This window comes from Protopterus annectens, chromosome 1.part1, assembly GCF_019279795.1.
Source record: "Protopterus annectens isolate FY-2018-M chromosome 1.part1, PAN1.0, whole genome shotgun sequence".
Classification (NCBI taxonomy): domain Eukaryota; kingdom Metazoa; phylum Chordata; order Ceratodontiformes; family Protopteridae; genus Protopterus; species Protopterus annectens.
The window spans coordinates 700087171-700111581 of record NC_056726.1 but is presented as its reverse complement, the minus strand read 5'-3'; positions in this window follow the sequence as shown (position 1 = coordinate 700111581).

The window sequence follows — 24411 nt, the reverse complement described above, 5'->3', positions numbered from 1 at the left end:
ACTGTGCATTGTGTGCTTCTGCTTGTCTTCTGCCATTTCTGCTTAACTGTGCAAGTTTCTGAGCTGGAAAGCTTTATGCTGCAGTGCTGAGCGAGCCATTTAAGTGTGTGTCATTTTATTTCTTTATTGTAAATGCTGGGAAGGGGTGTGAGCTGAAAAGTTGGTCATTGCATTTTCATTGTAAAGGTTCAGTTTAACTGTGCATTTGCATGCCTCTGCTGTTTCTGCTTAAGTTCCCTAGCTGGAAAGCTATATGCTGCTGAGTTGGCCGTTTAAGTGTGTGTGCTTTCAGTTAACTGTGCACCACTGCAAGTTCCCAAGTTGGAAAGCTTTAGTGTGTGTGTGTATGTAAGCATAACTAGTAATTAGTTGTCAGGCTCAAACCCTGTACCTTAGGTACAGATAGCAAGAGCTGAATTCCCTACCCAGACCAGCTCTTTGTGCTGCTCCTGTTAAAATATGTGGTTTTCTAGGAAATTAGTGAGAATGAGAACTGAATTCACTAATGACAGGAAACTTAAATGGCTATCTTTCAGGAAACACATGCTAACACAACATTTTATTCTAGCAAGAAGCAACTTTTCTAAGATTGTACAAACAATGTTTAAAATGTGTCCCTGGTTTTGGGCCTTTGTCCCCCCCAATGCTGTTTCCAGATGCTGCACTCTTGAGAATGTCCTCCTTTGGCAGAGATACCTAGTAACTATTAACCTGATGGAAATTTCTGAATTGAGCATTTTTGTCATTATTGGTTCATGTATTTTGTTTCATTGCTTGCTGGAAAATGTTCATAATAAATTTAAAACACACTAACAAGTGTGCTGCATTATATAAGGAATATATACAGTCAGGAAGGAAGGTGTATCAAAGAAAACGTGTATGTGTCCTGTGCAAGGGGCCTATGATTTTAAAACAAGCCAAATTAAATCTTTATCCGCCACTGGCCAGATGCATTTTCTTTGAATGCGGATGTCAATGCTGTTTCAATGGCAGAGAAGCTGTAATTTTAAGTCTGTTTTCACTGTGAGACTGTGTTGCTTTGTTTAGCAGATGTCTCAGTATTTGTGCTATAAAATGTAAAATAAAAGTTTAAATGAAATACAAATAATCATTGTAGAAGTAAGCAGTATGCATATTAGTGTTTATGGTAAATGGGGCAAAATAGCAAAGTAATGGGACATTGGAATGGCTGCAGGGGGGACTCTGTCTGGGGCCATATTTTGATTGTCTGTTTTTTCAGTTTGTGTTTGAAAGTTGGTATCCCACAATTCCATTGGAGTGGGTGGGGTTACATAATTATATATGCAAATTTTATGTTAATCAGCATACAGATTTGTACCTATTTTCACTGGCCTTTGTCCAGATTTTTGATGTTTCCAGGTTGAGAGGTATGTCTCCACCATCCGAAACGTAGGCACATTACAAATTGAACTGGGTTGATCCGATTGTCAGCCAAACTTGCAGATTAATTTAAAGGTACACAACACTCTAAACAAGAGCCGATTATGCTCCACATTAATTTATATCCAAATAAAATTTAGATTAAACTATATAATCTGCAGATTAAACAGACAAGTTTATCGAACAAAATGCAGTTGATAAAACACAACTCTTGGCTCACAGCATATAGTCTGTATGATAAACAAAGCTGGCAATACTTCACTCAGTTTAATCAGTTAGCCACCATTAAAACTGTAATCTGCAGACCTTGGTGTAAGCTAAAAACTTAAATAGAAGCAGTCGGAACGGTCATGGGGACCCAGACTTCACAAATGAGTCTACACTACTCGTAGTTATTTATATAAATGTAAGTGCTACGTCTTCATACTGCTCCTATAAAAACATTGACTAAGAATAGACCAAGAACGTAGTTCGCTGGTTGTCAGAATGAAATATCAACTCAAAGTACACAAAATGCTGCCAAGGACCATCCAAGAAAAGCTGTCAGTAACTAATTCACTGGCAAATACCCTTTTACCAAGGGAAAAAAACTTGGTTATTCACCAACAATACTGGAGCTGACTGTTTCAACATCGTGAAAACAGAAAATAATAGTAAATCCAACTCCACGCCAGTATGGAGCTAGTACATGGCCAACTATATCTATACTGAAAAAGCCAGAACAGCCAGCACAACATAGTCAGCAATTCCTTTATTCCATGATTAAGATATATCCACACACAGACTGGTTTTGGCTATCAAACCTTCTTCAATGCATCAAGCAACCATATCTCCACCCCTGTTTAAATAATCAATAATTACATACCATTGGTAAATTACAAATGATCATTAAGCCCTGGTGGAAAAAAAAGGGCACCCAATAAAATAATCCACTTTTTCTCCCTAAGGCTTAAAAGAGTGAATAAGGGCAATATATACTAAGTCTGAGGTTGTGGTGTTTCACATATTCCCCTTTCTCTAAGGTACAGAGATCTTGGACTTAGTATATATAAGTAGAAAGGGTGTGAGAATACAGTTGCCTTGACAGAGCATTACTACTACCCAAAACACTTACAAGATATTATAGCAAATTTAAAAATGTGCTTTTTTATTGAATACCAGTGCCTTTTTCAGTGAGTGATGCTGTAGGTGGATTGGACAGTAAATTGGCCCTAGGCATGAATGCGTGCATGTGTGTGCCTTCTGTGGAAGGTTGGGTGCCGGGCTGGCAACTTGACACCGTAAAACTCCACTGCCAGTCATGAGAGGACAGGTGATCCACTGTGGAGACACCTAACCGGGAAAAAAGTCGAAAGAAGATGAAGAAGAAGATTACTTACTTTACCTAGACATGCACATCTCCAACAGGGAAACATTTACTGCATGAGGCTATGAATTGCTAGACAATTTTTCACAGAAAATGGTGACTACCTGAGGTGGGTGGCTCTCCAAGGAGTGCACAGTATAAAATATTTATCCGTCCAATAGATTTACCAATCCAAACATGGGAAAAGAATATATCCCACTTCAAGTGGGCTAGATACATGACAAGCTATGCAATTGCTCTCATACCTAGATGTCTTGGATATTTCTTTAGAACTGCCCAGTCTTCTAAAAAAAAAGGTGTTTTTCCACTTGCTTTAGTCACAGGAAACATAGGAAATCCAAAACAACTGAGTCATAAGACCATTTACGCCTTGCATCTAATGCTGTACCCCCACCCCTTCTCCACATGGACAGAGAAGGTCAATCCTTGAGAAAATTTATGGGTACCCATCCACTCATCCAGGTTTAGTCTGAAGGATGTTAGGGTGTCACTTTAACTTGTAGGGGAAGTTTGCTCCAGAGGGAGACCGGGCATTTGTTAATAAATCTCCCTCTACAGCGCATTTATTATTTACATACTGATGGAGATTTAAATCACTAGTTCTGGTATTACTGGAGCTATTTCAATTGTGACAGTAGAGGAGTTCAAAGACGATGGGATCCCTAATGACATGTAATCCAAAGATAGCTCATCCCCAAGATCTTGTAAGAAACCATGTAAAGGGATAGTACTTCAAGCCTTTCCTATTAGCTCAGGGATTTCAAGCCTACAATTTTCTTACAATGGCATAATAACTTCTATTGGTCTAGATGATACACCTTCGATATTTCTTGCACTTACTTGATGTATTTTCTGATTATTGCTGCTATGTGGTGGTTGAAGGAGGGGTATTATTTTCTCAGGTTCCATGATTCCTGGCTACATTACAGTTTTGGAATGGGGATATTGGCTATGCTGTACATTGAGATTTAGATTTGTTTTTCTGAATGTAACAATACACTTTTTCATATTTAATTTTGGCACTTTTTTCATAACTACTTGATTATGAGGGCAAATTCCTGTTGTAATGAATGGGTAAGAGAGGCAGATTTAACAGTAATGTGCATTTTGTAGTCATCTGCAAAGCTGCATAACAAAAGGGTCCTGATTCCTAGTATGGAAATCAGAGTCATATATGCCAAAAAAGAAGGGTCCCGGTACTGACTCCCTAGGACAGAGCACTAGTTCCCTTCATACTTTCCTAGGAGTTACCTACTGCCATAATTGTGTGTGTGCTCTATTTTACAGCCAGTCAGCTACCTACTTCACTACATACAGATCTAAATTATCATGTAGCTTACTAGCAATGCCAGCATGGTATATAGTGCTGAATGCTGTAGCCAGATTCAAACAAGTTGTCTGAAACAGAATCACTGCCGTCTACAGCCTGTGTGACCTCTTCAAAGAAGTTAATCAAACTGCGTAGGTAAAATCTTCCTTTGGCAAAGCCAAATTAATGTGGGTCTAGCCTGATAATTTTTTTATGTATTTTGAAGTAGATATGACATGTCACGTGGTTTTGCAAATCAGACTAGACATGCTAATGGGTATATAGTTTCCCAGGTTAATGGCAGGGTTGTCATTGTGTAGGGGCATTACCACTGCAGCTTGTCATATTTTGGGAGCACATCCTGTAGCTAAGCTGTGTTTAAACAGTTTAAGTAGAGGCTCCACAAGGAAATGTTTGATGATATTTATTAGGCATCCATGTTAAATTATCATGCCCCATAGAAGGAGAATTTTTTATTTTAAGGAATACCTTATTGTATGATCATTTATCTTATTAGGAGGTGTGAGGGATTTAGAAATTTGTGAAATTAAGAATTGTTCCAGGAGTAAAGTTTTCACTAAATTTGTCTTTTAGTGTTTGCTGTGTCTATGGGGTTTGAGTGGTGGTGCCATTTTGGACAAGTTCAGAAAACTGATGGGTGTTATTTTTTAGTTTTTAAATCTAACTAATGAAGGAAGTACAATTATTCATGGCATCAGAATTTCATTTAAGTTCACGATTTGCTATACTAGCTTTTAATTCTTTACTGATATTATTGATGTAATCGTTAACATAATGAATTTTATACCTATAACATGGTTTACTATTTTTCCCTCATGTTATAGCTTTCTTAAAAATCGATGGTTTTTGAGGGTGGTTTGTTCTTAAGCTTCCCAACATATTTGGCTTTGGAACAAGTAGGCCTACACACTTATCTATGAAGGGAAAGATCTTGCTTGTATAAATAGTAGTGGTATTGGTGTTGTGATCTTATAAGTGAATTTGGACAGCTCATTAATAGAGTCTGAGGAGACTTGTCCATCTGAAATCCTTGAAAATGGCTGCAGGGGTTTTAGAGATTTTAAAAGAGAAAGTTACAAGTTTATGGTCAGACTTAACCAGGAACAGAGAAACTAAATGGTTGGAACATGCAGATGCTATGTTAGTTAGGATCAGATCCATACTATCATATCTTGTAATCGATTTTTAATTAGCTTTTCCATGGAATTAATTCATTTGTTTTTTATGTCTGAGAATCTCTGGGCATATTATTTTTGGAGAAAAAAGTACAGCAGGAATTGTATGTAGTCATCAGAGGAATGGAAGGTATTGTTAAGCAGGCTGTAAGAGTTTTTCATGTTCAGGGTATGCAGAAGTTCACTGAATTCAGTTTGTGAGTCTTTGGGAGGCCGTCTAAAGGTGATGAAGAGAGTTCTATATTTAAATTTATGTGATCATAGCTCATTGCTATTTAACATGCATGCTGATTGGTCAGACCAACCAGCGTGGTCATCATAAATTAAGGATATAATATTAGAAAAAAGTCTGGTCACTGAAGTACCATTGAGCGGATAGACTTTCTTTTATTAGTGTATGCTATGGAGGCATACATCTCAACTGTCCAGATTTTCAGAGAGTGTCCAAGTTTGCCTCATATTTTTGGTGTGGCTTTGTCTACATTTGTTGAGCTAGGATGTTGGATGGTAAAGCATATACAAGGAAGATCAGGTACGTTCTGAAAAAACTAAAGAAACATACCTGATTTTCCTTCTATTTCTGCCCTGTCTCTTTCATACATCCAAACTGTCCAGATTTTATTGTTAAAAAAAAAATAAAAAGCAATGGAGATCTTCCTTTCTCCATTGCTTTTTTTGAATATCACTGATGTACTGTGGAAGGGTGGGAATGTTAAGTCCCATACGCATGCACAACACATCAACAAATACAGAAGAATGAGAAAACTACATGTAGGAATACTATGGCGTCATTATGCAAAGACATTATTTAAGAAAAGTAAGCAATTTCTTTCTTAAATAATGTCATTGTATAATAGCAATACCCAACTTGTGGTTGTGGGTATATAATGATTTACCCATGGTTAGCTTTGTTTAATCACTCGAGCCTTGCACTCATGATCAAAAGATGCCAACGTTAGGTAAATCCTTAGTATACCCATGCCATCTCATTGGTTATTGATTAACTGAACTGTGTCTCAGTAACTACATAAACATGTATGTGTTCAAGTTTGAGGAGAGCATTAAGAGAAGGCATTTTATTTTAATACCTCTGGCATTGAGAAGAAACACTATGATATGATCTGATTTAGGGCTAGAAATGGCAACATTTATAAATGCTATGTTGAGATGTTCTTTAGCCAGACTATGTTTAAAAGAGGCACAACAGGGGGCAAGAAGGCTTGAATTATTTCTGTTCCTAGGAACTCTACTTCAGCCCTGAAGGTTATACATAAATATATTTCTATTTCTAACCTTCCTTCCCCCAAAAAAGGTTGCTAAGAAAATGACACATAAGCAGCTGCAGTGGTTTCTTAACTCTCTTGGACTCTAGGGCTCATTTGTGTCTGGGTTCTGATCACACCATAATACTGAGATGGCCACCATTTGAACCAAGTTTGGCGCCAATGAAACAAAAGAGAAAAAAATTAAAAAATCCAAATTACAACTGCTGCTATTTCTTTTCTACACTTCAGACACTAGCAATGACAATAGAACAAAGAGAAATTAGCTAAGGTAAAATGGTATAGTAACAAGAACATAATCTTAAGCAGTATTTCACGTTTCAATAACTAACAACTGTATGAATGTTTGTTGGGTTTCCAAAAGCAGCTATAGAACAAGTAATGAAAAATGTTCTCAGTTTATAATTAAAAGAAATACCTTCAGCTCTGTACATCAAACAGTAAAAAACAGAGATTGCAGTACTATATTTAATAAAATGGAACCCAACCACAGCTCTATTGCTCTGAGATAAGAAAAGAAAAGCAGGGTTGTTCAGTGTAATTGGCTAATATGCTGCAGATCCCCACAAATTAACTCAGCATGTTTCAAAATACCACATGCTTAATATTTTTTACCATTGCAGAGGTTTAGTTTCCTGAAAAAAGGGTTTAAACTTTCCATATGATGTGTAGAATTACAGTTTCATCCATAAAGTCTGTGGTTTCTTTTATAGATATAACAGCCTGACAAGGCTTAATAGGATTCACTGTTTTTTTTTCTGAAATTTTATTTATATTTAAGGCTGTAACAAAATGAGCTTTTGGCAAGCTTTACAAAGTAAGAACTATTTGCATTCATCATTAACTTTATTTTGGGCCAAAAAGTTAAATAGGAAGTTTTGATTCTATCAATGGCCCTTTTGGCTATCCATGCAGTTTGATGGTCATCTTGTTTTCAAGCTCTGAGCTTTTATGTTCCTATTAATTAATTTTATATTTTGGCTATGGACCAAAATCAAATTCTGCTATATTATATCAAGGATATTGTGCAAACACTCTGCTCTTTTTTGCTCATTTAGCCTTCCAGAAAAAAAAAAAATTTGAGGCAGAGGTACTGGGGCAGTTTCCAGAGGCAGTCTGGTGTAGCTACTGATGGTCAAAAGAGGAGCAGAAATGGTGTTATATTGGTTTCTTGGTTATATGGGGGTGTGTGAGCCCTTCCAATGTGCAAAATGTTTCTATATTCTTCAACCTATTCAGACACTGACCCCAGGCCACCGACTACTTCTAACCCTGTCATTACTAACCCCCTTGCTCAACAAAATGTCATACAGACCCCATTCTCATTTCAGCCCATACCCACTGACACCATTAAGAAACTGTCACAAAAACTAAAACCCTGCTCTACTTCAGCTGACAATCTCCCCCGTACTACCTCAAACTGTCTGCTACTTCAGTCGCCCACCAGTATTTTGGATTCTACAATATATATATATTTTTATATATTTTTTTTTTTTAAAGAAAGAAACTATTTTTAGAAAGTTTTTCTTTAGAGATTCAGCATTGTTTTCTATGTTTACATTTAGGTATGTTTTTAAGGCTGCTTTTTGGAATTCAGTATTTAGTAATGATCAATTGACATGTTTAATTCATTTACTAATTAATTAATGTTGTTGTAAAGCACATGGTTTTAATTGATTATAAAAGGGTATGTAGGGTTTTTTTGTTACTTGTCTGATGAAGTCCAGTCACTGCACTGGATGAAAAGCACTTCATCTTATTAAAGCCTTTTGTTTATGTTCTCCAGCACCTTTGTTGCTCTCTACTGAATGACTCAAAACTGCTTTGTTTTGAGTGTTTTCACTTTTTTGGAGGGTCAACAAGGAGTCAATGATCCCGGCCAAAGAATTCCTCTACATTATGATGGAATTTAGTTTTCCTCAAGTGGTAATCTATGTTAGCCAGCATTTAGAACTTATGCTGGATTTGGTATTCCAGTGGATGGTGGTAAACACTAGCTTTGTGGATCTTATCTACTGGTCTAGATACCGCCTAGGTCAGTCTAACAAGGAATTCCCCCAGCAGGTTCTCCTAGTTTTGAACTGGTGGAGTACAGGAACTAAGAGCTGTTACCCCATAAGAACTAGGTCCTGTGACCCGACAGCTCCTCTTAAGCTGCACTGCTGCTATGATAAATCTCTAACTTCTATTGTTGCAGAATATGATAAATCTCTAACTTCTATTGTTGCAGACTATGATAAATCTCTAACTTCTATTGTTGCAGACCATGATAAATCTCTAACTTCTATTGTTGCAGACTATGATGGAATCTCTAACTTCTACTGTTGCAAGCTATGATAAATCTCTAACTTCTATTGTTGCAGACCATGATAAATCTCTAACTTCTATTGTTACAGACTATGATAAATCTCTAACTTCTATTGTTGCAAACTATGATAAATCTCTAACTTCTATTGTTGCAGACCATGATAAATCTCTAACTTCTATTGTTACAGACTATGATAAATCTCTAACTTCTATTGTTGCAAACTATGATAAATCTCTAACTTCTATTGTTGCAGACCATGATAAATCTCTAACTTCTATTGTTACAGACTATGATAAATCTCTAACTTCTATTGTTGCAGACTATGATAAATCTCTAACTTCTATTGTTACAGATTATGATAAATCTCTAACTTCTTCTATTGAGCTTGTTGAATTAATGTTGATTTGATGCCATACTTTGTGCTCCCATGAGAATTGAGCTGCTGCAGTGGTATTTTAAAGGTTAAGTAACATGAGCTTTATGCTATTTGTCATTTGGAGATTTACTGTAAAAATGCAACATTCTCTTCACAATGATATCTCTGCTACTCCTAATTACCCAAAATGCTTCTCTGAGTGGCCAACAGGCTGTGCTGCACAGCCAGCATTGCAACCTGAGAAGCATTTGCTCAATTCAAAGTTATTTTTTTTTCTGTAAAGCTTGCCTTTAATGGCTTGACATCACCCACTAAGAACTGGTCAAAGCAAGAATTCAAAGTGAGTCACAAAGCTATTCATCTTGTTATCATACTTTCATTTATCAGACTATCTATCATAAACACAGATTTTTCTTGTTAAAGCATAACTTATATTTAAACAAACAAAACTCCCTTGCATACCAGGCCTTATAGCCTTCACAGGAAACAAATTAAATAATAATATAAAAATAAACAAATATTTGTATAACTTCATAACACTTTTTAAATTGGTCACTCAAAACACAATCAATAAGCATTTAACTAATTTGCCAAATGATGACATCTATTAACATGATATAAGATTTGACTATACACTGTCTAGAAAATGCATTCTAATTTATCTCAGTATTAAAGATGTCTTAAATTTTAATATGTAATAAAATTATTTATAGAGTAAGTTTAATATCACCATCATTCTCATTTCTGATCACATGTTCTTAAGTGATAAACTTAAAATTAAAAGTTAAATGATCTGCTTTCGTACAGTATTGGGTCATTGAGCTAAAAATGTTATAATATTCAATATACTTCAAATGTTTGAAGAATTTTAGTCTGCATCTCATGTTCCATCTCTCCAGTACTAGTTTGTCACACAGGCACAGAATCAAATAAACAGTACCAGCTGTGGTGCATCATGCTTAATCATAAAATCACAATTAATGTTATACACCCTGTCCTGTGTGTACAATGCAGGGACAAGCAGAGCATTTTGCAGAGGGCACATTACCTTTAATAGTCTGTGGAACATCCAGTGGAGTTTAATACTGACTTTGTACTAGCATCCTCATATATAAACCACATTAGGGTTATCTGAAAACAACACTTTTGAGTTCTGTATCAGTATTTTAATTATGGCAGTACTTTCATAGAACCCTTGCTACTCTAAAAGTCATATAACTATGACTAAAAACACATATTGGTGTGGAAGGTAAACTATAATCCTATCAGTAAGCACTGGAAATTTATCCAAAAATTCTGATAAACCCTTTCAAGTCCAGTGCCTTCCTGTACTTAGCAATATAATATCAGTCACGAAACATAAATAAATGTAGTAGATGAGATGCAATACATAAGGAATTAATATTGTTACATTAGACAGTGTAATCATACAAAGCAGTTAGGAAACTACTGTGTTTAAAGATGTCTTCATCACATTTGGTTGGTATACAAGGTTGCTACTTGACCTTACTTGATGGGCAATTCATTCATTACAGTGCAACATAAATTGTGTTAAGTTCAGAGCATACCTTACGACACAATATAACTGACCAAGTAAAATTTATGAAGTAGAAATGTCATCTTTCATAACAAATGAATAAACAAATAAATAAATACAAGTGCAAGGCAAGTAAGCAAAGTCCAAGAATACACCAGAATAATAAACCTGTAAAAATGAGTGTCGGGATAAACTGCTGCTCCCCATTATCTTGTTTTGGATTAAACAAGTAATACCCATTTTTTTCACATTTCACTATAACAAATGTTGTATAGTATTACAGAAGCTATTATAATGGTTCATAATGCTATGTGCATTAAATATTATATACGAGTTGCATAGGTAGTTAAAGAATAATATATTATGCAAAGAACAACGCAGGGATATGCTGCCAAGTGCTGTGGGTACATATAGACAAGCATGTTGTTTTATAAATGGAGCATTTCTTTTTATGTATACCTCTGGTAAGTAGTAAATGAGGTTCCTGGCAATAAAGAAGCATGTGTTGAAGTAAGTGAAGGAGTAAGGTATCTAGATAAAGTCAGCAGCCAAATGGGATATAACTTGACTCCTACTGTAGAAGATAGTGATCAGGGTGTAGTGCATGGAACAAAGAAACAGAGCTGACAATGAATAGTTAACAAGTGAGTTATTGTGGAAGGTAGATGTAAAGAAACTGCAATAAAGAGAGCTACTTATAACATTCACACCTTGCTTGCTTTTTGAAATCCTGAAGGGCATATTGCAAAGTAGTTAAGTTCTTAATATCTGTGGTACAGGTTAAGGCTCTTTTGTGAAATTTAAGGTGTATTTTAGGGTGGGAGAGACAAGGGGCCTACTGGCACGGAATATCAAGTTATGAGTGACACATTCTAGTGTCACAGAAGAGGCAATTGTGGACCAATAGAAGATATACAACAGTTTGAACAGAAGTAAGAAATATAAAGATTTGCTCTATCCTTTTCTGAAAACAGTTAGAATGATGATCAGCTTGATGTAGTAACAGCAATTCCCTGCACACACTATTCACCAGTAAGTGCTGAGTTAGCAGTATAAGTGGCATATAGCACGGCATGCACATCTTTAATGCTAAAGGCTGTGGGTTTTATGCACACACCAGGCAGATGTACTGCTTAGAACTACAGTGCAGCATAAGGGGGGTGCTATACTCTTTAGTGCACCATCCTTCACATTGGATGCTGAACCAAGGAATGAGATGATGGTAGCTCAAGTGGATATCAAAAATCCCATGGCACCTATTGAAAAGAATAGGGATTCTTTATTTAACATAACATAAAAGCATTGTTTACATATTTAAAAATGTAAATGTTTATAGGAACACATATGCACATTTAGATTTTTTAATATTTATCATTTTTCTTATAACATCCTCATTGTTATTCTCCCATAATTGACCTCCAACTCCTTTTCCCACAAACATAATCTGATTTTTTGCAATATATCTGGCAAAATCCATTTCTCATTAAACGGAATTTCATTCATTCTTCCACTGTAAAGAACCCATATTACTTACAACAAAATGTATCTATCATTCAAACATATTTGTTCTTACTCTCATGATATCCATATATATTCATATTCATATTGTTTATGTCTTTAAAATTCTCAAAAAAAAACTTTTCCACACACATCTTTTCCAGGGTTTTGCCACTCTTTTTTAAATTTAAAAGAAAAATGCTATGTTGTCTTTTTCTCCCCAAAAATAAACTCACATTTTCAACTTTTTCTTTTTATATGGTATATTCCCCTTTACTGTTAACTTATTTATTGCAGGTCTCCATAGGAAATCCTGGCACTCTATTATCTTGCTACACCAAATTTTCTTTACTTTATTGAGGTTAATCATTTATTCTGGCAGATTTTCCCATAGATTTATATAATAATGTTGTTTTTTCACATTATTATACCACATCCTTCTTTGTCTGTATTTTCAAATTTTATTTCCATGTTAGTATTTTTTCTTGATAATTTTTATTTCTTTATTCACATATTCTTGTTCTCTTTTTCTTAATTTCATCATCTTTGAGAATTTTTGTACTTCTATTTAAACATCCCCCTATTAAATTCTCATTCCCTTCCTTTACTCAATTAAATACTCTATATAAGTTTAAGGAAGTAGATAGCCTAATCTCTGATTTCATAACCCCATCTCCTTTCATCCTTACTTATATACAATGCACCCTTTTTTCCATGGGGTTTAATCTTGAACCCTATAGAACAGAAAACACCAATTGCTCAATTTCCTTTTCAGATTTTATGAGGAACATATAAACATTTGGCATATAACCTATTTTTCCAATTAATACCAAATTCACCAGATAAACTTATGCCTTTAAAGCTAATCTATACATCCTCCACAAAACGCATATTTCTTTCTTTTCTTTTATCAACCCTTCCCAGTGCATCACAACTACATCATTTTTCCCAAACTTTATTCTTAGCAAAGACACTTAATTTATTGAAAAAGACCACGCCCAGTTTTTACCACAATACCCAAACACTTTTATCTTTGTTCATCATTCCCATTAAACAAATAAATAAATAAATAAAGTGTAATCTGGAGCAGTTCTTATCAGGTGTAACAGCAATGGCAGGAGGGCCGTGCATAATCTAAAAAATAAATATGCTGTTTCTTACAGAAGGTTATCCCTCAGATATGAGAAATAATGAAATTGTATTGAAGTTGGTAATGACTGCAATGGTGTAAGGATAGCTAAAGTTCAAGCCACATCCCATGGTAGTAAAGTTCAGAATGTACTGAGTTCTTAATCATACCAGCTGAGGGGGCAAGCTAGTTAAATAACAAGATCACAGCAAATGAAATGCATGTAAAGATAGAATAAAAGTGGTTTAAAGGCAGAGTCTTGGCCTATTCCAAATGTAATGGATCTGTATGCAGAAAGGCAGTTTCTGACTCTAACTTAATAGTTTGAGAAGTTAGCAAATGAAGCACAAGTTTCTTCAGCAAAATCTTAAAGACGGGAACTGAAAAAAGAGAGAATGTGTCACTTGGCTGAAATGTTTTGGTAAAACATAGCTCTTAACTTCTTTGCTCAAGAATCAGGAATGAATCCAGAAATAGAGGGGCCAAGGTTCAAAACTGGGTGCAGCTTTTAAATATGAATCTAATTTGCTTACAAAATTGATAGAACAATATATCAGCATTCATTTTTGGAAGAATAAGAAGTGTGAAACTCAATCTGTAATTACAGTGAATAACTGTAATCCTCAGTGACGTACCAGAAAAAAACAAAAGTGTTATAAGGGGTAAAGTAAAAATATAAAGCAACATCAGGGATATTTTGCAAAATTACATTCATTTGAGAGCTATATCTGTGAGCACTCAACCAGGAAACACTCCATTATCCATGGTTTTAACAATGTTATTATACACTAAGTTGCAGTCTTGGGTGATTGACCATGCCTAAATCTATACTGCCCTCTGCTAAGTATATCATGCTTACTACCGCAATCCACAATCTGAGTAGACACAGCTTTTCTAATTGTTTTTGTTAGAATAGGTAGCATGGAAACAAGCATGTAGTATGATTAAAAGGAGTAGACTTTGGTATTTATATAAATGAAGCTTGCTTACAAATCTAGATATGAAGAAGTACTGACATGACAGATTATTGATGTTGTGAGGTGCTTAGCAATAAGGGTTGCATGAAATTTTTTGTTTGTTATTCTGCTAGCTCCAGAATCATGAAGGAAGAGCTGAAGCTTTAGGATTTCAGAGCTGGATAGGGATCTGATAAAGAATAATAGAGAAGTGATGATTAAGAGATATTGCAAACTCCTCAGTGAATATGCTGATTAAATGTGTATGGTTGAAAACAGTGTCTGCTGGTATTATAGTCAAGATCTGAACTTGATCCTTTGTGTGTGACTTTATTCTCCTTCCAAAGACATTTCTATTGTAAAGGAGAGGTGTTTGCTTTGACTTAAGAAACATAATTCTGTTCTGATGAATGGCTTTCTTGAAAATATTTTATGTAGTTATTATAGAAAGATGCTCCCTCATGTTAGCAGATATTTTCCAGTGTTTCCATTTGGAGTTGGGTAACTTTAAAAGTCATATCTATTCTGGAGTCATCAATGGATTCTGAAATTCAAGAACACATTGAATTAAGGAAAGGAAATATTTACCATGAACGTGTAACAGAAGAGTGTGAAACTTGGTGAAGACAGAACTGATGTCAGGGACATTAAGAATGATGTTCCAGTTTATGAGGTCTGGAACAAGAACAATATATGGACTTCCAGCAGTGAAAGATGTACTAGTGATAAAAACTGATGAAAATCTAGATCTCCTGACTGACCATGAGGAGTGGTCACTAATAAATGGGTTGGACTTCTAAAAAGGGAAGCCTGATAGGTTGACTGACAACCACAATATCTAAAAGGCAGTGACTGTGATTATATATATTATACCTACTGCCTTATTAATCTTCTGTTAAGTTTTAGGTTAAAGAACATGTAGACTGGGAAAGAGTTTCCAGTAGGTTCCAAAGGATTAGCCCTGAGGTCTTCAAAATGCAACAAAATTGATTTTTGAACACCAGGGCCTTAGGGTGGGTATACGTTTGGAAAATATAAGTGGAGGGATTTGGGGAGTATTATTGGTGACCTATGTTAAATTAACCAACAGTCCAAGTCGGTATGTTGGTCAGTTAATGGTCATTTATGAATAAGATCATAATATCCTAATCCATGATATATAAGTAGAAACAAAGATAGCCTAATCTCTGGTACATAACTAAAATCAAACAGAATAAAAAAAATGCAAAGTCAATTCATACACTAGAGACTGATGGACTCTGTTTGCTAGCTCAAAAACAAGAACCATTGAAAAAAATGACGAAATGACTTCATACACTAGATTGATTAAACAATTAGAAACTGTATAGCACCATTTAAATTAAACCTCATCACATAATGTTAATGCCACTCACCTAGGCAGACGAAACTTTACATTTTGTAAAATAAAATGGAATATTACTATAACAGATTAAAAAAAAAATTATAATTACATTTTCTACATTTTTGTAACATGATGTGCTTGTGATTGCCACTGGTGTGATTATAACTGACGTCCTGTACATGAAATATATAATTCTTTACAAATATTCCATCATATACCTTGTATGACATTTAAATGCACTATTCAGAACAATATGCCTGTATTTTTCCTAATAATGTATAAGATTACTGGGGCAGATACCTCCATGTGATATGTTAAGTTGCTTTTTAATATATTGTATAACCATTTAAGCACACCTTTGTGTGCATAAGTATCACTTATTTATGTTATTCTTAACTGACATTATAAGATATTGTGTAGGAAATATGCTATATCTTAACATATATGTGTATGCTTACATAAGTTTTATTTAAAAAATGGACACTGATAACGAATGTGATAAGACACGTTTTTTTTTTTTTTTTTTTTGCTACTATCCTACTAATATCATTAAGGCGTTTTATCACTGTTTTAGCTGCATCATCAAACAATCATCACCATTCAACAAGTGTAGAAAGAAAAAAAAGTAACTTCACAGATTGCATACACAAAATGCACTCCCCAACAGCAATACCACCTGAATCAACCTCAGACACATAAAAAATAAATAAATAAGTTAAACATGGACCGCAACTATTCAGTCAGAAAACAACATTACCAGGAGAGAATGTACCTGATTTTTATGCACTAAATAGTATTACTAAACTAAAAAGATGAAAAAAATTAAATAAAAAAATAAAAACCTTTAAGACTATGAAATCACACTACTAAAATAAGACAGAAAGACTGCTTAAAATGATTAATGGTACCTCAGGACTACAGTAAAAAAAAATCATGCATGTCACTCCATTTATAAAGATCTATGGAAACAACATAAAGCATAGATAACTTATGTTGTTACTTCAGATTACTGAAATAGGTTCATAGATTAGTACTAGGCTAACTGTCCTGGGATCAAATCTTGCACCTTGGGTCTGTAAGGCAAATATCTTAACCATTATGCCAATCTCCCTCTGTTTAAAATGTTAATGATATAGATTGCAGGTTCATATGTGACTACTAAGCTAATGACCCAAACAGGTCTTTTCAAGAAGAAATGGAAGAAAGAAAAACAGGAAAGGAAGGATACAGTGACTACATAGGAGCCTTGTAAATGAAATATATTGTACTGTGAAATTATGGTTCTTGGTACGGGTCCAATGGCACAGAGGCAGGGCCATCTGTACCTATAGCAACCTGAGTTGGGGAACAGGCTTGAATCCCAAGTATAGTCAGGCAATGGGAATAGAATTAAAAAGCTGGTAAGAAGAAGCTCTCCTATCCTAGAGGGAGGGTTGGAAGTGCTGTCTGTATTACCTGTGGTGGAACCATAACTTTTACAGGTAGCCAACTTGGGGGAGTGACAGAATCATAATATCATTGCAACCTTCACTCCTCAAGCTAGAGCCTGTCCAGTTCTGCATACATGATGGCTCCCAGTGATGCATACAGGATCTCCTCACCAGATCCCTCATTCTCTGAGTACTACCTACTGTGATACCCGTGCCCTGGCCCAGCAATCAAGGAGCCTCAGTCCTCACCACTAACACCAGAGACGACATCTCAAATACGAAGGAAAGGATAACAAATACACATAGTCAAGTGCAATTTCCCTTAAGAGCACAGAGAGATTACAGTCAGTCTGGGGCTGGTTGCTCCCTTGCTCTCCAGGTCCCCAATAAGACTCCCCAATGGCACAGCTATAGGGTCCAGATCACAAGCTAAAACCTCCAGCACCCTCTCTGTCCAACCAGTGCTTCATGTCCCCACCCAAACACACACACATACACACACACACACACACACACACACACACACACACACACACACACACACACACACACACACACGCACACACACTTTGAGATAAGAGTTTATACAACCACACAGACACTCCTGGGGAAGGCTGGCACAAGTTCTCCAGTTGTGCTCCCTTTTCTCAGACTATACGGTAGTACCCTGCCACCACCCACTATTAATTATCAGCTACACAAAGGCCCTTAAAAGGGTGTCCAATTATTACTGTTCAATATTATTATTCAGGTGGTAGTATAACTAAAGAGTCAAGCCTTATTAGAGTGACTTGGTACAGGATCCTTATATACATGCAATGTACTCTTAGAGCTTAACTTATCTCTACACAAAACAGCCACAGTTGAAAGGTTTTAAAATATTTAATAATAAATAATAAAAACACAAGACAATATGTCTTACTACACAGTGCTAGTCAAGAGCTCAGAGATCACAGAGAAATACTTAAAATAATTCAGCAGTACAATTCTGACATCACAGAAAAACACTTAGTCTAATCATTCTAGTTTCTAGCTATTTCTAAAAGAAAACACAAGTCTAAGATAACCTTACATAAGAAAACAGGCAGAGTGCTGATGAGTTGGATGATCGAGACAAAAATGCTCAATGCCTTCTGATTCTCTCTGTTTAAATTGCTATCTTCAGTCCTGATTCCCATTACATCATTTTTTACACTTTAATAGGGTTCCCAGGATGACAGATACTACACTCTTTTTATCTTGCACCTGCAGGAAACTACAGCCATAAAAGACATTCCACATGTAAACTCTAGTAATTATTCCTTAAGTTAAAACAATAGGCAGGATGCTTCACTCCAGACTCATTGACTCCAAATTTTAACTTCAAAGGGACAGACATGAAATAATTTTAACTTCAAAGGATAGACAAGAAATGGTTGACTTAGCTTTATTTACAGCAGAGGGCAATGTTGTTACATTGTTTTAAGTTCAACATTTCACAACATATCCTTTCATTTAAGAAAACAAGCTTGTAGTTCAAAATTTCACAGTATTTTCTTTCAATTAAGAAAACAAATCTGTAGTTCATATTTACAAATGACATAATTATGTATAAAATCCTATCTGGCTAGGTTGGCAGCCTTCATAGGTTCATAGGTTCATAGGTTGGTACTAGGCTATCAGCCCTAGGGCCTATACAAGCCTAGCCATAACAATTCCCTGGCTATTTCTTCCCACACTATTTACTTCCCTGGACCCCTGTCTGGCAGGGCAACTGACGTGATCCCTGGGGTGAATTTCCTTTCTCCCATCCAATCGTCAGGGTTTCTTTTGAAGAGGGCCAGAGAGGCACTCTGCTTGACATGTATGGGCAATCTATTCCAGAGTCTGGGGAGTCTCTGGGTCAGGAACCTATCCCTCCAGCATGTTTTGATTATTGTGATGACAAGGTTTAGATCCATAGAGAGTGTGGCTCTGAGGGATTGGGATTTCTTTAAGTGTAGCATGTCCAACAGCTCTGGATTTGACATGGCCTTGAATGTGAAGCAGAGATCGCCTCTGAGTAGATGACATGCGAAAGAGTATAGCTGGAGTTTTTTAAGGCAGACAGCGTAGGGCATCTGCTTTAGGCCTGTGATTCTTTTAGTGAGGTATTTCTGCGGCCTTTCCAGTTGTTGCAGATGTCTTGAGAGGTACATACCAAACGGGGCGTTGTATTCTATAATGGGTCTAAAGAGGGATGAGTACAGTGGGACAATGACCTCCTTTTTTCTGGATGAAAAGCCATTAGTGATGAGGTGTGCCACATAGAAGGATTTCCTGACTGTTGTGGCGATGTGGTTATCGAAGGTGAGACCACTGTCCACCTGTGTCCCTAAGTCTCTTATCACACTTTCGGTGTTTATTGTACTTCCACCTATATGGTAATTCACGGATACATGTTTTTTCCCAAAGGGGATAACTATACATTTCTTGGCATTGAGCTTGAGCCCATGGCTCTGGCACCAAGCATCGGTTTCTGTAAGGCCCTTTTGTAGAGTATCCACATCATTTGGGGATTCAATAATGGCTCCCAGTTTGTAGTCATCTGCAAATTTTGTTAGCCAGAGTCCCTTAGTGTTGGCCTGTGCTTCAGAGAAGTAGATGCCAAACAAGTGCGGTCCCAGGACTGAACCCTGAGGTACTCCACTTGTCATTTGTCTGGAGCTGGATTTGGAGTCGGCTACTTTTACAGTGTGGGTTCTATCAGTAAGCCAGTTAGCAACCCACTGGGTGACGTAGGGATTAATGCCCAACTTAGTAAGTTTATCTATGATTCCAGAGTGGGGGATGGTGTCAAAGGCCTTGGCAAGGTCTAGATAGGCTGTGTGGACCACCTTACCCTTGTCCATGGCCCTGGAGACTGATTTGAAGAAGTCAATCAGGTTCAGGAGACAAGATCGGCCCTTTACGAACCCAAACTGGGTGGGGTCCAGTGTTTGAAAGTTGTCAATGTCTTTGTTTATAAGTTCCATGATAATACGCTCCATGGCCTTGCAGATAAGGCTTGTCAGACTGATGGGACAGTAGTTTCCAGTATCCAAGGTGAATCCCCCCTTGTGGAGTGGGATAACTGTAGATGTGCGCCACTCAGTGGGCACGAAACCTAAGGCGAGGCTATGATTAAACATGACACTTAGGTGAGGTGCCAGTTCATATTGTAGTTCATGTAGTACACAACCCGGGATGTCATCTGGTCCCATGGATGCTGTATTCTTAGCTTTGGAGAGTGCGTGTTTTACCTGTGTGGCCGTTATTACCGGAATTTGGCAATCTTCAAGTATTGAGATGGGCCATTTAGGGGGTGAGAGGGGGGGTGGAGTTGGCACTGAATTGATCTGCCAGGATATTGGCAATATCCTTGGGATCAGTATATTTAATGCCATTCTGTTTTAGCTCAGAGCAGATCTGAACATTGCCATTTAGATTCTTGACATAGTTATAGAAAGCCTTGTGGTTGTCTTTGGAATCTTTGGCAATTTTATTTTTGTAACTAGCTTTGGAGGATTTTATGAGGGATCTCAATTTCTTACTGAGGCTTGTAAGGGAGTTTTTTGCATCCTGGGATTTTCCTCTTTTCTGCAACAGTTTCTTCCTTTTGTTGTAAAGTTTGTTTATGGCAGGGGACCACCAGATTGGATCTCACCTGGCAATAGGGTTTTGGTGTAGGTAGCCTTGTAAGAAATAACTGAGGATACGGGGGTGTGCAGGCATGGTAACTGAGGGAACAGCTGGGGGACTGAGCAGGCCAGGTAGGGTGTAGCATTAAAAAAGGTATCCATCTCAGGACTTTTTCTCTAAAACTACAGTACATGATATTTAATCTGTTATACAATAACCTCCCGTGTATTCCATCCTTATTTATACCTGATGTCCGTTCTAGCATATGACATATCTGCAAGGCTTACGTCTGTAAAACTGTTTATTCATGACAGCACATGCATTTGTCTATGTTTAGTTCATGACTTCTGTGTTATGTATTCGCTGTACTAGGTAATATCAGTCACACATAAACTACTGTAGCCTATGTTACTGCTACACATCATATATTTTGTTATTTATCACTTCCCTTAACACAGTTTCCTGTAATGTCTGCTTCCTATAAGGGTGTATTTACACCATTCTCTAGTCACTCACATGTATACTGACTTATTTGTAATGCTGAATCACTTTTTACAAGTTTACAGGCCACTTCATAGCATACTCAAATGTTTCTAGGGCTGTCTCACCGCCTTAAACCACACACACACATTGTTATCATGTCTTTGTGATTAGCTGCAGTCCTCATGACTCAGCACAGTGCTCTGTTTAACTAATATTGGAGTTTCTGAATCCTGTCCTGAGCCTTTTTTATTGTCTAGAATACTCTTCTTGTTAAGTATGCTCTGTTTTGAGTATTAGTACTTTGGTGTATGTTGGCGCCGTTATCCTTAACTGTCAAATTATTACACATAGAATTGTTTTGGAATGGGACACAGTTATATCTTGCGGTTTACACTGGAAGATTTTGAGTACATGATGTATGGGTTGTGTTTTACTGTTACCATATACTAGATGTCCTAGCAGGTCATAATTTGCTTGTTCTCAAGTATGCTACTTCTAATCTAGAGAAGCAAAGCTTTCAGTTAACAAAATATATATTTCTGTTTTCTTGTAGCATAATGGAACGCAAGCACGAGATGAGTTATTTATTCAAGGAACATGCCTGAGGGAGCCCCCTAAATTACCATTTTTGTTTTGAATATGTATATTTATTATTCTCTTCTTTTCTCACTGCAACAAAATGGGGATGATTAGCCATACTTACGAAAACTCTTATACACACAGCCATTCAGTCTATATCTGTGCTACTAGGTTGCTGTGCTATATGAGTGGGTAATGTGAAGGGGTTCCTTTACATGCTGGCTTCAGACTTCTTTCTGCCTTGATCAGTAAAACAGTCATTAAAATATTTTTGGATGCCATAACTTAAGCAGAGCTGTCATATGTATTAATGGTAGGGGATCATAGCTGAAAGAGGGACCTAGTTTTGGATTCTGCTACACTATACTCTTCTGGAGTATCTTCTGGGCTATCACCCTTTAGAGCATAAAGTTAAAGGAAACTGCATGCAGACATGTACATGAAATAAAAGGCATTTTATTTGACATGTTGGATTTACTAGGCATATTTTAATGGGCTGGCCAGGCTGATTAACATTTTTGCATGATATATTCTTAATTGTTTTGTATGCACCACCTAACCTATGCAAGTTTCAGATCTTAGCCTGGTCATAGCTGCAACAGCTGCTACAGAGATGTCCATTCTGGGGAGGCTACACTTATTTCACTTGCAAATCCCTATATTTAAGGACTTGCTACTATACCTGGGTCTCAGATTTTGTTGCTTTTATGTGTAATTCCAATTTATTCATGTTAATTAGGTAGTTAAATTTTGCTGCATTCAAATGTAATTTGAATGGGATCATAAGAAGTTACTAGGCTTTTGGTCCTGAGGCCCTTATTAGCCTCTCCAAGAGTTTAGCCCATGTTTAGATAAGCAGCACCCAAAGCCCCTGTCCAGCAGAGACACAGGTGGAATCCCAGGGGTATATTTTCTGTTTCACATCCAGTTATCCAAGTTGCACTTGAAAAGGGATAATGAGGTACTCTGCTTGACATGGAGAGAGAGTCTCTTCCATAGATGGGAGAGTCTCTGGGACACAAATCTGTCCCACTAACAAGTCCTATTGATGTCACAAACTAGGTTGAGTTTGCGTGCGCGGGTTACTTGAGTGGAGCTTGACTTGTGGCTATGCAACAGTCCCATCAAGTTGGGGTCTGAGATTGCTTTGTTTGCTAGACAGAGGTCACCTCTGAGAAGTCTGTATGAAACTGAGTAGAGGGGCAGGACTTTTAGCCTATCTGTGTAGGGTAGATGTTTGAGGCCCTGGATTCTTTTGGTGAGGAGACTCTGTGGACTCTCCAGCAGCTGCATGTGCTTTGCAAGGTACATGCTGAAGGGGGCGTTGTACTCAATAATTGGCCTTATAAGAGAATAATACAGGGATGTTATGACCTCCCTGGATGAGATACCCTTACTTATGAGATGGGCCATGTAGAAAGCTTTCTGTACAATGGAAGTAATATGGTGGTCAAAAGTCAGGTTGCTACCAACCTGGGTGCCCAAATCCCTCACAACTGATTGCGTGCTTAGGACATTGTAATTAATGTGATAATATGTGGGGCATCACTCTCCCTCTCAAAGAAGTCGACCAAAATTAACAGACATGACCTCCCCTTGACAAAGCCAAACTGTGTGGGATCAAGTGTTTGGAGGTTGCCAATGTCCCTGTTAATGAGGTCCATGATAATCCATTCCATGGACTTTCAGATCAGGATAGTTAGGTTGATGGGTCTATAATTTCTTCGATTGGTGGATGCTCCACCTTTGCGTAAAGGGATGACAGTGGTTGTCCTCCATTTGGCTGGGTTGAAGCCGGTACTCAGGCTTTGGTTGAACAGGGTGCTTAATGGTGCTGCAAGTTCCTGCCTGAGTTCATGTAGGATGCAGCCTGGGATGTTATTGGGTCCCGTACATGCTGTATTTTTTACCTTTGACAAGGCAGTGATGACTTGTTCCCTAGAGATAAGGGGAGGGGGCAGGTACTGGGGATGTCCAGATTTACTGATGGGAGGACAGAGGGGTGACTATATCTATAGTATTTGTATATGTGGTGTCCTTGACCACCAGTTCTGAACAGATCTGGGTGCTTCCTTTGAGACTGCGGACATATGTGAAGAAGGCCTTATGACTGTTTCTAGGAGATGTGGCCAATCTGACTCGAAGTTGGCTTTAGAGAATTTCACTAGTGCTCTTATTTGCTTGTTCAGGCTAAGGAGAGATTGCTTCCAATTGGGCACCTGCTCCTTCTTGGTCCTGGACAGCAATTTTTTTCCTTTTGTTATATAGTTTATTTATTGCAGATGTCCACCAGACAGGTTTACTCTTCCTTGCGAAGGATGATTTTGTCCTGTCAGGTATTCCCGATTCCATGCATTTATATAAATGCTCCTATAGTACTTTGGTGTAGATTTGGACATTGGTGCCAGTTCCAACAGGGGGAGAGGGGGCTGTGAAGCTGTTTATACCATCCCTCAGGAAGTTGTAATCAGCTTTGGAGAAGTTTTTTTGTCTGACCCTAGCTAGAGGGGGGTCAGAGGAGATGCTGACTTCAAAAGTGACTGCTTTATAGTTGGATCT